This window comes from Mixophyes fleayi, chromosome 5, assembly GCF_038048845.1.
Source record: "Mixophyes fleayi isolate aMixFle1 chromosome 5, aMixFle1.hap1, whole genome shotgun sequence".
Taxonomy (NCBI): Eukaryota; Metazoa; Chordata; class Amphibia; order Anura; family Limnodynastidae; genus Mixophyes; species Mixophyes fleayi.
Window position 1 is genome coordinate 116,336,296 of NC_134406.1, and position 15,105 is coordinate 116,351,400.

A 15,105-nucleotide genomic window follows, 5' to 3' on the forward strand; every position below is an offset into this window, starting at 1 on the left:
GGAAAAGAGATATAATCAGGCAGGGTATCAGAAATGTCTTTGCTTCTTTCTTGCATCAGGGATAATCCCTCAGTGCCATATGTGAAGAAAGGTAGAATAAAACTAATCTAGTGTGATACCGTTTAACACTAGAAATTATTTTTATTTGACAAAGTAGCTGACATGGCAGCTTCAAACAAACATACAAAAAATAGACCACCACATGAGTAGTGGAATATAAAAATATCAAATAAAATCAAAACCAATTGGATAATAGATGGACCTCTACCAGATAGAAGTATGAATGAGCGTATGATAGCAAATTACTGGGAGTCTGCTGAAACTTAGTTCCTCTGGTACTTTAGATGGATCCAATCTATTCCAAAATGGACAGCCCTTACAAACCAACGCGTTTTAACTTCTCAGTTTAGGTCTTTTTCAAGGATCCATCAGACTGTATCCATCAGACTGTTTACTTCAGAATTTGACATTTTGGCACAAAGACTCTCTTGGTGAATCATGCAGTGAAATTTTACTGTTGATCATCAAATATGATCTTCAAATTATTTGGGGCATATTCAATTCAATTTCAGCTCGCAGCTCCCTTAGCCGCGAGCTGAGATCCAGCTAACTACTACCGGTAGTAGTTTTAATGCCGCCAGAAAACCGCGACAATTGAATATGCCCCTTTGTGTTTTCCAACCATAGCCGGAGCACAATCAGTTGTAATACAGAATATATTGTTTAGGTCGATTCCTTTTTCTTCAAAAAAGTTTATAAAGGTAGATGCAATATATTCACCTTTAGTAGTACCTTGAAGTGGCTTCAATGTACACAGTTCTTCATATATATTTTCATTGTCACAGTACCGAGCAACAATAGCTAAATGAGCTATGTCATTAACATCCACACTCTCATCAACAGCAACAATGAACACGGATGTTTTCTTAGGTGCAGTTTCTTGTTTGATTTTAGATGTTTTCTGCAATTTCGGTGACACGTCTCTCAATTGTCCTTCCAGATGAAGGGATATCTTTTATTCTTGATAATATTATGATTAAATGACAGTCAGACAGCTTGTCAGTATGCAGGGGGCATGTGTGCCGAAGGTTGCCTATCCCTGATCTAGACCATTAAATAGGTAATCAAACAAAACTTAATTACCTCCTCCATCCCCCCATCCCCCATCAACATAAATATCAAACTGAAAATTATTCCTATTGCAGGGATTGGACATGCATTTCTAACCTCATCATCTGTCCAGCCAATGGCTGTCATTGCACAGCGTTTGATGGAACTCTATTATTTTAAAAATGGGGCTTTGAAACATTCAGGTCGCAACACTTTTAATTGAATTAAACTAATTTAATTTAATTTTAATTTAACTAGATGACGTATGACAGATTGTAGATGGTGCCCTGCTTTAACTGTAGTATGTTTAATAGCCACAACATATGTTATTATCCCTTGTCACTATGTATGGATAACATCAATATAACTTTATCATATACTTACACAAAATTATTTTTTCCCCAGGACCTTCACACCATGATCTTCCTTCACAAAAGCCAACTGTAATGGACAATAAGGGCAGGTGCCACCATAAGGCAGATTTCGGCAGCTGCCTAGTGCGCTGGGTCTGGGGGGGAAGGGGGTGGGGGGTGCACTGTGGTAGAAAAAAACCACGTTAATAATATCTCAGAATTAGCTAATTTGACACAGGCAGTGTGATCACCCAGGGCACAAAGCCTGCCTGCTACCTCCCTATCCTATACAGTGCTGCTACAGTGTAGCACAGCATTTTGCCATTTGCCCAATGCTGGTCTCCCATCTCCTGATAACGTTGTGACATCATGACGTCAGTGGAGAGGAGCAGAGAGGCAGCCAAAGGAGAAAGAAGCAGAGAAGCGGACAAGAAGAAAAAAGAAGAAGAGAAGGTACGTACAGTAATACAAAGAAAATGGGACGGGGAGAGAAGGCTACAGAAAATGGGGGGGGGCTACAGAAAACAGGGAGTAGAGGGGAGGCTACAGAAAACGGGGTAGAGAGGTGGCTATAGAAAATGGGGAGGTGGCGGGGCTACAGAAAACGGGTGCGAGAGAAGGCTACAGAAGACAGGGGAGAGGCAGCTTCAGAAAATGAGAGGGGGTAGTGCAAGCGACAGAAAACGAGAGGGGGCGAGAGGAAGCTACAGAAAATGAGAGGGGGGAGAGAAGGCTACTGAAATTAGGGGGGGAGAGACAGGTACAGAAAACAGGAGGAAGAGAGAAAGCTACAGAAAATGGGGAGGGGGTGAGGAGGCTACAGAAAACAAGGAGAAAATAGAGAGGCTACAGAAAACTGGGTGGAGGAATTTAGAAAAACTGGGATGTGTTGGTGGGCAGTGTGGAATATGTCAATGAGTAACAGATGAGTGATGGATCCTCCCCTCTACATATCCTGCATTTGCCCCAGGGCAACAGTGAAACCTGGACAGCATTCTGCATCATCAGTACATCTGGACTGCAGCATCATTAGCCTGCCTGGAGGAGGTTTTTATTTTTATTTTACAAGTGAATATGTGAGGGGCCAGGAAGTGAGTATTGGGGGAAGGAGGGGAAGCCACCTCTGTTGCGCGCTCCTCAGCTGCCTCCCCCGTTATGCTGTGCACTGTCTCTCACCCCCTCTCCCAGCAGCCCCTACCCCACTGACTCTCTCACACTCATAATCCCCGCAACTCGCGGCATCCCCGCGACCCCCCTCCCCGCGAAAATCGCGGCACTTCCGCAAATTGCAAGGATCATGAGTGTGAGAGAGTCAGTGGGGTAGGGGCTGCTGGGAGAGGGGGTGAGAGACCCAGGGGGAAGGGGGTGCTGGGAGAGTGGGTGAGAGAGCCAAAGGGGAAGGGGGTGCTGGGAGAGTGGGTGAGAGAGCCAAAGGGGAAGGGGGTGCTGGGAGAGGGGTGAGAGAGCCAGGGGGTAGGGGCTGCTGGGAGAGGGGGTGAGAGACCCAGGAGGGTAGGGGGTGCTGGGAGAGTGGGTGAGAGAGCCAAAGGGGAAGGGGGTGCTGGGAGAGTGGGTGAGAGAGCCAAAGGGGAAGGGGGTGCTGGGAGAGGGGTGAGAGAGCCAGGGGGTAGGGAGTGCAGGGAGAGGGGGTGAGAGAGCCAGGGGTAGAGGGTGCTGGGAGAGGGGGTGAGAGAGCCAGGGGTTTCTGGGAGAGGGATGAGATAGCCAAGGGGTAGGGGGCGCTGGAAGAGGGGATGAGAGAGCCAGGGGGGAAGGGGGTGCAGGAAGAGGGGTGAGAGAGCCAGGGAGGTAGGGGGTGCAGGAAGAGGGGTGAGAGAGCCAGGGGATAGAGGGTGCAGGAAGAGGGGTGAGAGAGCCAGTGGGGTAGAGGGTGCATCAAGAGGGGTGAGAGAGCCGGGGGGTAGAGGGTGCAGGAAGACGTGTGAGTGCCAGGGGGGTAGACAGTGCAGGAAGACGTGTGAGAGTGCCAGGGGAGAAGGTGGTGCAGGAAGACATGTGAGAGAGCCAGGGGAGAAGGTGGTGCAGGGGATTAAGTGAGAGGGACAAAGGAGAAGATGGTGCAGAGGCATAGGTAAAAGAAAGTGTAAAGGGAGAGACATCATAAGAATGGGAATGTCAGGGATGCAGCCATCATAAAACACAAGTAGTAATGAAGAATGGGAATGCACAGAGGGGAAGTGTTAAAAAAAAATATAAATCAAGCCTTCATACTCCATTCACTTATATTTTCCATAACCCAACTTCTAAATTTCCGCTTCGACCACTGCCCTCTGTTCCTGCTCCCGACTGCCTGTGTGAGTTGACAGCTGCAGATCCCTCCTCGCCCAGTAGGAGAACAGAACACAGAATGCCATAATCAGGTAATCAGGTAAGTTCATATATTTTCTCGTGTGCAATGTGTTTTTAACCATCCTTTCATTAACTGGGGCACTACTGTGTATCCAATGACGTTTAAAACACTATGTATTGCTTATTATTGCGCTGTAATGTTTCTTGCAAATCTATCTGTACAGAGATTTTTAATTAAGAGGAAAAAACATTGCTTGTCATAAATTGTATCTGTGATTGTGTCAATATATCTATTTTTGTTTGCATTGTAAATGGTGCATTAAGCTGCTCCTGGGACTCACACTCTCAGTATCTGATATGCTGTACCAATTTTTATTTGTGAATGAGTTTTTGTCTGGGCACTACTAATGGTTTAGGGGCACTACTATGGCATAATGTTATTTGGGAACACTATTGTGGCATAATATGACCTTGGGGCACTACAATGTGGCACAATATGAACAGGGCACACTACGGTGTGGCATAATATGAACTTCTGCCAAAGGCAAGTCTTTCATTGTTGAATATGATGGGAGCCCAAAGAAGTTGCTGTATTGTGGCCCAAAATTCCTCTTGTCAGCCCTGCCTGTGAGTCAGGGGAGCAGATGTCCTCAGGTAAATAATCTAAATGTTTCCTATCTGTTTTCCATCTCTCACCCACCTCCATATCCCCTTAATTTATATACTGTGTTATTTAAAATAAATAGAAAAGACGCAAATTCAGTTAAAAAGTTAGTAAAAAAAATATTTTTCTCTGACATTTTGCTGTAGATGGAAATACTTTTAATGCGGCCTTGTGGGTTCAAATGATCATTCAATAGTTATGTTTTTTTTAGATATATGTTAGAGTTTTATTTCATGTGGAATGATTCATGAAAATTCTGCCATTACTATTTAATTGAGGGAAGAGGGTACCTGTTAACTATATGTGTGTAAGTACTCTGTTGTTGCTATTTTGTGGGAGATTTGAAAAAAGCAAAACATTAGTTTTCTACAGTGGCGCCTGTATAATTGGTGGTATTGCTGTAGTATGGGGTGGCGTGGTGGCGGCAATGCTGTAGTGTGTTTGGGACTTAGTAATGTTAAGTAGGAGAGGGTATTGCTGTAATGTGGGGTTGATGCTGGTTGCTGTAATGTGGGGGGTGATGCCAGTTGCTGCAATGTGAGGGGTGATGCTGGTTACTGTTATGCGGGGGGTGATGCCGGATGCTGTAATATGGGGGGTGATGCCGGTTGCTGCAATGTGGGGGGTAACGCCGGTTGCTGTAATGTGGGGGGTGATGCCAGTTGCTGCAATGTGGGAGGTGATGCTGGATACTGTAATGTGGGGGTGATTGATGTAGTATGAGTATGTGTGGGGGGTTATTTATTGCTGTAATTTGGGCACTAATAATGTATTGTCATGGTATTTATTGATGTAATCGGGGTGCTTACAATGCAATGTTGAGGGTCATTAGGAGAAATAATTCTCCCCCCACACACACACACACACACTCATACTACATCATGTTGTACTGCACCAGCAACGCACACTGCGCCAGCATCAGTGTGCAACAATATAGTGCATAGAGCCCACAACACAGGGGCCTGTGTGCTTTAAATGCCAGGGCTAATTTTTAGTCCCAGTCCGGCCCTGGAAGCAGCCATAACAAGATGAGGCACCTGTAGAAGAAACACCAGCTGAGTCTTATGTCCTGTCACTTCCAACATCCCCGCCACCTCAACCACCATCCTTTTAAAATCTTTATGGAACATCAGAAGAGTTCAAAAGTATGCAAGCACAATTCATGATTCATCATCTGAGAAAGGCTGTGCACAATCTGCATGGGTCTCAGCTTATCAAACTTAGAATAGCTAATTAGCTTGCACGCATGGATGTCAGGATGGTTGAAATGAGATCTGCCATCATTAACTTGTAAAACAAAGAGATAGATATATAAATCAGCATCATTTATTTATAAAGCGCCACTAATTCCGCAGCGCTGTACAGAGAACTCATTCACATCAGACCCTGCTCCATTGGAGCTTACAATCTAAATCCCCTAACATACACATACACAGACTGAAAGAGACTAAGGGCTAGATTTACTAAGCTGCGGGTTTGAAAAAGTGGGGATGTTGCCTATAGCAACCAATCAGATTCTAGCTGACATTTTGTAGAAAGCACTAAATAAATGAAAGCTAGAATCTGATTGGTTGCTATAGGCAACATCCCCACATTTTCAAACCCGCAGCTTAGTAAATCTAGCCCTAAGGGAAATTTAATAGCAGCCAATTAACCTACAAGTATGTTTTTGGAGATCAGATAGATAGATAGCTAGATAGATAGATAGATAGACTAGCTATCTGCAGCAGTGCTCTTAATGTTAAATCATTGTCCACTCAGTGAGCCCATAAGACACAATCACCAACATTAAAAACTGACAAGTGAAGCGAAAAGCAGTACTTATCTCACTACAATGACACCTATAAAGGGTGGGATATATTAGGCAGCAAGTGAACAGACTGTTCTTGAAGTTGATGTTTTGCAAGCAGGAGAAATTGGCAAGCATAAGGATCTAAGAGACTTTGACAAGGGCCAAACTGTGATGGCTAGACAACTGGGTCATAGCATCTCCAAACAGGAGGTCTTCTGGGGTGTTCCCAGTATGCAGTGATTACTACCTACCAAAAGTGGTCCAAGGAAGGACAACTGGTGAACCAGCGACAGGGTCATGGGCACCCAAGGCTCATTGATGCACGTGGGTAGAGTGAAGGCTAACCTGTGTAGTCCAATGCCACAGCAGAGCTACTGTATCATAAATTGCTGATGTTAATGCTGGCTGTGATAGAAAGGTGTCAGAACACACAGTGCATTGTAGCTTGCTGCGTATGCGACTTCGTTCCCACAGACTGATTAGAGGGCCTATGCCCTGTCCACCGTCAAAAGTGGCACATGAGTGCCAGAACTGGACCATAGAGCAATAGAAGAAGGTGGCCTGGTCTGATGAATCACTTTTCTTTTACATCATGTGGACAGCGGTGTGTATGTTTTTGTATGTGTGTGTGTGTGTGTGTGTGTGTGTTTGTCATTTACCTGGGGAAAAAATGGCACCAGGATGCATTATGTGAAGAAGGCAAGATAGCGGAAGCAGTCTGATGGTGTAGGCAATGTTCTGCTGGGAAAACTTTGTTCCTGGCATTCATGTGGATTACACTTTGACATGTACCACCTACCTAAACTTTGTTGCAGGACTAGGACAGCCCTGCACGGTAACTGTATTACCTGGCAGCAGGGGTGTGACAGGATGGACCGCCTATGCCACCCTGTCTGTTGTTGCTGGGAACCGGCTGGGTTTGCTTTGCCACCGTCCCCTTTCGTTATTCCTAATACACCCCTCCTGCCGCAGTGAGAGGGGCCTGCTGTCACCACTGAGCTCCATTATGGCACTCAGAACCACGTACCTTCTGGGTAACTGACGCTGCTAGCGTACCTCGTTGCTAGTGTACCTGGGCTGGTACTCCTGACCTCTCACTATAGATCAGGGTTGCTGTGGATGGATCCCCGCTGGCCTATCACACTGACCAGGGCTGCATGGGTAGCAGACAGAGCGGTGGTACTGGAAAAGCTTGGGTCCAAACCTCAGACAGCCGGAGCACGAATTAGATTTAGGGTCTAATCTGCAGGTCACAGGATTACAGCAATATTGAAGAAGTTGTCAAGCAGGTCTTTGAAGCAGAGTGATGTTTATTGCTCAAGTGTCCTGACAAGGACTCTTCCACTGATTAGAGGTATCAGTGGTCAGGTCAGATGGAACATCAGAATGATACATCACATGCTCAAACAGTTCACCTTTTATACCGTTCTGACATAACTCCTAGCAGGGGTAAGCCAGCCCCTTGGACCTATCTGGCTCCAACCCATCTAGAATATTCCCTCAGATCTCAGGATGTAATCTAATTTTGCATCTAACAATTGGACTTCCATATCAACTTGATTTCCATTAGATCTCAGGATGTAATCTAGTTTGCATCTAACACAATTTAACTTCCACATTCCCCTGATTTCTTCAGATGTTCTGTCTCCATTGTTTAGAGTTCCTGTCTGTGGAACAGGACCTGCATTCAGGTAAAGGCCCCCTATGGTGTGGGTCACTCACATTTAATAGACTTAATTAGCCTTAATGAGGACATTTTTCTAGACTACACAACAGACTTACAAATGCTTATCAGAAATCAAACATATACCTTAGACATGAATGCATTCCCTCTAGCAAGGCTAAACAGAAAAAACACATATTCTACCCTGGTATCAGAAATAACGATTTCTTATCTCAAGAAAGTCATCCACACCAAGGGCTCCTCCACTAGCCCTGGGTCATGCTGAGCAACGAGTTATGCTTGACACAGATCTATAGAGTCCTTAAAGTTGAAGAACTGGATGTAGATAGAAGGGGGATTTAAATTAGAGATGAGCGCACTCGGATTTCCTGAATCCGAGCCCACCCGAACATTGCCGATCCGAGTTGGATCCGAGACAGATCCGGGTATTGGCGCCAAATGAAAAATTGAAACCGAGGCTCGGAGTCATAATCCCGCTGTCGGATCTCGGAAATACTCGGATCCTATAAATTTCCCGCTAGTCGCCGCCATCTTCACTCGGGCATTGATCAGGGTAGAGGAAGGGTGTGTTAGGTGGTCCTCTGTTCTGGTAGATCTCGTGCTGTGCTGTTTAGTTCTGTGCTGTGCTGTGCTGTGGTCTGCAGTATCAGTCCAGTGGTGCTGTGTGCTGTGCTCTGTCAATTTTGAGTTCAGTGGTGCTGCTGGGTCCTGTGTGCTGTGTCCTGTTCAGTCCAGTGGTCCTGTGTCCTGTGCTCTGTGCTTCTAAGGGCATAGTTATTTCCCCAATATTCCCAAGTGTTTAAAAAATTAAAAAAAAGTTTTAAAAAAAAATACAAAAAAATAATTTTAAAAAAATGTAATTACAAAAAAGTTGCAAAACCAATCCTGCAGTATAAGCCCATTGGTACTGCAATATTACCAAGTTCACACATTCTGCAGTATCTTGTGCTACATATAATGGAGAGCAAAAAATTTGGAGGATAAAGTAGGGAAAGATCAAGACCCACTTCCTCCTAATGCTGAAGCTGCTGCCACTAGTCATGACATAGACGATGAAATGCCATCAACGTCGTCTTCCAAGCCCGATGCCCAATCTCCTAGTACAGGGCATGTAAAATCCAAAAAGCCCAAGTTCTCAAAAAATAGCAAAGAGAGAAACTTAAAATCATCTGAGGAGAAACGTAAAGTTGGCAATATGCCATTTACGACACGTAGTGGCAAGGAACGGCTTAGGCCCTGGCCCGTGTTCATGACTAGTGGTCCAGCTTCACCCAAAGATCTTAGCCCTCCTCCTCCCCCCCTACAAAAAACTGAAGAGAGTTATGCTGTCAGCAACAAAACAGCAAACAACTCTGCCTTCTAAAAAGAAATTATCACAAATCCTCAAGGCGAGTCCAAGGGTGTTGGTGGTTGTCAAGCCTGACCTTCCCATCACTGTACGGGAAGAGGTGGCTCGGGAGGAGGCTATTGATGATGTAGCTGGCGCTGTGGAGGAACTTGATGATGAGGATGGTGATGTGGTTCTTGTAAATGAGGCACCAGGGGGGGAAACAGCTGATGTCCATGGGATGAAAAAGCCCATCGTCATGCCTGGTCAGAAGACCAAAAAATGAACCTCTTCGGTCTGGAGTTATTTTTATCCAAATCCGGACAACCAATGCATGGCCATATGTAGCTTATGTAAAGCTCAAATAAGCAGGGGTAAGGATCTTGCCCACCTAGGGACATCCTCCCTTATACGTCACCTGAATAACCTTCATAGTTCAGTGGTTAGTTCAGGAACTGGGGCTAGGACCATCATCGGTACAGGGACATCTAAATCCCATGGTCCAGTTGGATACACACCAGCAACACCCTCCTCGTCAACTTCCTCCACGATCTCCATCAGATTCAGTCCTGCAGCCCAAGTCAGCAGCCAGACTGAGTCCTCTCCAATACGGGATTCATCCGAGGAATTCTGCAGCGGTACGCCTACTACTGCCACTGCTGCTGTTGCTGCTGTTAGTCGGTAATCTTCCCAGAGGGGAAGTCGTAAGACCGCTAAGTCTTTCACAAAACAATTGACCGTCCAACAGTCGTTTGCCATGACCACAAAATACGATAGTAGTCACCCTATTGCAAAGCGTATAACTGCGGCTGTAACTGCAATGTTAGTGTTAGACGTGCGCCCGGTGTCCGCCATCAGTGAAGTGGGATTTAGGGGTTGATGGAGGTATTGTGTCCTCGGTACCAAATCCCGTCGAGATTCCACTTCACTAGGCAGGCGATACCAAAAATGTACAGAGAAGTACGATCAAGTGTCCTCAGTGCTCTGAAAAATGCGGTTGTACCCACTGTCCACTTAACCACGGACATGTGGACAAGTGGTTCTGGGCAAACGAAGGACAATATGACTGTGACAGCCCACTGGTTAGATGCATCCCCTTCCGCAGCAACAGCAACAGCTGCATCAGTAGCAGCATCTACAAAATGGCTGCTCGTGCAAAGGCAGGCAACATTGTGTATTACAGGCTTTAATAAGAGGCACAACGCTGACAACATATTACAGAAACTTAGGGAAATTATCTCCCAGTGGCTTACCCCACTTAGACTCTCATGGGGATTTGTGGTGTCAGACAATGCCAGTAACATTGTGCGGGCATTAAATATGGGAAATTTCCAGCACGTCCCATGTTTTGCCCACACCATTAATTTGGTGGTGCAGCATTACCTCAAGAGTGACAGGGGTGTGCAGGAGATGCTTGCGGTGGCGCGCAAAATTGCTGGACACTTTCGCCATTCAGCCAGTGCCTACCGCAGACTAGAGGCACATCAAAAAAGCATGAACCTGCCCTGCCATCACCTCAAACAAGAGGTTGTGACACGCTGGAACTCCACCCTCTATATGCTGCAGAGGATGGAGGAGCAGCAAAAGGCCATTCAGGCCTACACAGCCACCTACGACATAGGCAAAGGAGTGGGGATGCGCCTGAGTTAAGCGCAGTGGAGACTGATTTCCGTGTTGTGCAAGGTTCTCCAGCCGTTTGAACTTGCCACACGAGAAGTCAGTTCCGACACTGCCAGCTTGAGTCAGGTCATTCCCCTGATCAGGCTGTTGCAGAAGCAGCTGGAGAAAGTGAGGGAGGAGCTGGTAAACCATTGCGATTACACCAAGCATGTAGCTCTTGTGGATGTAGCCCTTCGTACGCTTTGCCAGGATCCGAGGGTGGTCACTCTTTTAAAGTCAGAAGAATACATTCTGGCCACCGTGCTCGATCCTCGGTTTAAAGCGTATGTTGTGTCTCTGTTTCCGGCGGACACAAGTCTACAGCGGTGCAAAGACCTTCTGGTCAGGAGATTGTCCTCTGAAGAGGACCGTGACATGCCAACAGCTCCACCCTCCTTTTCTTCCACATCTATGGCTGCGAGGAAAAAGCTCAGTTTTCCTAAAAGAGCCGCTGGTGGGGATGCTGATAACATCTGGTCCGGACTGAAGGACCTGCCAACCATTGCAGACATGTCTACTGTCGCTGCAATGGATGCTGTCACAATTGAAAAAATGGTGGAGGATTATTTTGCTGACACCATCTAAATAGACATGTCAGACAGTCCATATTGTTACTGGCAGGAATAAAAGGCAGTTTGGAAGCCCCTGTACAAACTGGCTCTATTTTACCTGAGTTGTCCCCCCTCCAGTGTGTACTCGGAAAGAGTTTTTAGTGCAGCGGGGAACCTGGTCAGTGAGCGGAGAAGGAGGTTGCTTCCTCACAACGTTGAAAAAATGATGTTTATAAAAATGAATAATCAATTCCTCAATGAAGTACAGCACTGCCCTCCAGATAGTACAGAGGGACCTGTGGTTGTGGAGTCCAGCGGGGACGAATTGATAATGTGTGAGGAGGAGGAAGTACACACTGTAGGGGGAGAGGAATCAGAGGTTGAGGATGAGGACAACATCTTTCCTCATTAGAGCCTGTTTAGTTTTTACAGGGAGAGATGAATTGTTTTTTTGGTGTGGGGGCCCAAACAAACCAATCATTTCAGCCACAGTTGTTTGGTAGGCCCTGTCGCTGAAATGATTGGTTTGTTAAAGTGTGCATGTCCTATTTCAACAACATAAGGGTGGGTGGGAGGGCCCAAGGACAATTCCATCTTGCAACTATTTTTTTGGCATTATGTGACCATTCAACAGTCTTTTGCCATGTTCAAAAAGTAAAAGAAAATGTCAACAAATTCAAAAAATTTAATCAAAAGTTAAATGCCCTGTCATTATTTAAAACAAGAGGTATTGACGTGCTAGAATTAGTGTAGTGTTAATATGTTATAAACACTACACTTGGAACTTGAAGGAGGTATTGTGGCCCCGGTATCAAATTTAGTACCGGGGCCACCCCACTACGCAGTCCAGATACTTGTTTTGTGGAATTCTGACCAGTTGAGGGTGTATTTATTATATTGTGGCCCCGGTATCAAATTAAGTACCGGGGCCACCCCACTACGCAGTCCAGATACTTGTTTGTTGGAATTCTGACTAGTTGAGGGTGTATTTATTATATTGTGGCCCCAGTATCAAATTTAGTACCGGGGCCACCCCACTACGCAGTCCAGATTTTTTTTTTGGGGAATTCAGAGCCGTGGAGGGTTTTTTATTAATTATATTTTGGTGACCACTCCTCTACGCAGTCCAGGTACATTTTTTGGTGCGATTCATACCAGTTGATGGTTTTCTTATTATATATATTGTGGTGACCACTCCTCTACGCAGTCCAGATACATTTATTGGTGCGAATCATACAAGTTCAGGGTTTTTAAATTATATTGTGGTGACCACTTCTCTACGCAGTCCAGATACATTTATTGGTGCGAATCATACAAGTTCAGGGTTTTTAAGTTATATTGTGGTGACCACTCCTCTACGCAGTCCAGGTACATTTTTTGGTGCGATTAAGACCAGTTGATGGTTTTCTTATTATATTGTGGGGACCACTCCACAACGCAGTCCAGAAAGATACCTCGTTGCAACGTTTTGGACTAATAACTATATTGTGAGGTGTTCAGAATACACTGTAAATTAGTGGAAATGCTTGTTATTGAATGTTATTGAGGTTAATAATAGCGTAGGAGTGAAAATAAGCCCACAAACTTGATTTTTGAACTTTTTATGCTTTTTTCCAAAAAAATCCGAATCCAAAACCTTAAATCTGAACCAAAACCTTTCGGCAGGTGTTTTGCGAAACAAATCCGAACCCAAAACATCACGAAAATCCGAATCCAAAACACAAAACACGAGACACCAAAAGTCGCCGGTGCACATCCCTAATTTAAATCCAAAAGAGGGACATATGGTATGATTTTTGTGCTAAAATACACAGTAATAAGCCCCACACCATAGTTCCTCCAGTTTGCTCTTAAAGTGCTGATAACTAAAAGAGCTTTGATAATGGCTTATGTTAGTATGTATACATTAAGTAATAACATATGTTAAAGGATTAAGGATTATATTATATATAACATTATATATGCTACTTCTTTTACAGTTATGATTAGATGATATCCTCACATTTATGTACTTGTTGTTAATCTATATATTTTTTGATATGTCACAGTGAACGTTTGCCAATAGTTTTTAAAATAGGGAAACATTCAGCATGGAAAGCTATTGTGTAGCCCAAATACCACACAACTAGAGGGCGCATTCCAAAGGTCACTTCCGCGTTCAAGAAACGACAAGAACTTCGGTTATACCAGGCGTGGATGCCGAATTTCAACAAACAGAAGGAGCCAGGACCAGGACCGTTTGTAGGGATATCTAGGGTAAGAGTTCCGGGTCCAAGTAAACTATGTGCACGATTTTATTCATTATGCTGGGCGCAGCGCTATATTTCTCCTAAAAAGAGCTATAATCATTCAGCCCGCATTTGAATGTGTTTTATGATACATACTTTTCTATATTTTTTTCTTAACCATGCACATCTCTATTCATATATATTAATACATATAGCCTCTCTCCCTTTGAGCCCTCTTATTGTGTGGTAAATTATGTTATGCTTATGAGGTACAGTATTTATTTAGCAAGAGCGCCCTGATTCCTTCATTTTCACTCTTGTGTAGCCCAGGTCCAAATTGTTGACATGTGAAATGCATTTGTACACAGGCCATTAATTATGTTCCTAAAAAGTGAGTCACATGCACATCTCATTTAAATTTACATTTTGGCACTGCATAACTCTAATCCTAACTGTAGCAGAAAATGGAAAGGAGTGACAGTCTTCTGTCTGCGGTAGGTCTTTCTCAGTAATTGAGTGTGAAATGGCACAATTTTTTCAGTCTGCTGAAAGCTTTGCCAAGCTACACAGAACCACATTTTTGTTCCTCCTTTGGGCATACAGATCACGCATCTGTATTGGCATGTATTCTCAATGGAATGTTTTAATAAAATATGAAGAATTACAGTAACATCCACAAGAACAGATAAATCATATTTTTTAAAGATTTGTTGCCTTTGATGTCTTGATGATTCATAGTTTTAAAGTTATTTTCTGTCTTTTCATTTACGTTTCATTAGTTCATTAATGTATCTATTTCTCCTGGATAAAGTGGAAACGATGCATACAAAAATGTAAGAAAGGATGTGTCTTTGGAAAATTGGAATCCACAATTCAGCTACTACTCCAGATCAGTGTAAATCAGGTCAAGCCCACTACCACTAAACCAGTGTATCCACAAAATTCAATAATTCATGGACAGTTTCTGAAACAGGTGGGGAACAGCAGATTTCTGAGTGACAGTGGAAGCTGTGATTAGCTGTCTAAGTTCAGAGGTTTGCTAAAGAGGGGGAGGAAACTGATTCCTAGTATTTGTGCTAGAGATTGTGTCATTCTATGTAGTAAGGTTATCATTCATGAACTCCTATCTCACTACTTCTTCCTGCCATCACGAGATGACTACTGTGGGGACACAGAAATTGTTCAATGTCTTTTACCAACTTTTCAATGTTCCCTTCTGGCAGATGCAGGAGGGGCAGTGGGGTAAGCGGATTGAGGGGGCATAATTTTTGCCCCATCTTGCGACGCAGTAACGCAATAGCATCATTCTGCCATGGGAAGGGGGAGGGGCAAAATGGAGACTCCCATCCTGCCCACTTTACTAGGAAGTGGTCAGGATGCAGGAGAATGGCCTGTTCTCTATGGAGACTGACCTGGAATTCGGGAGT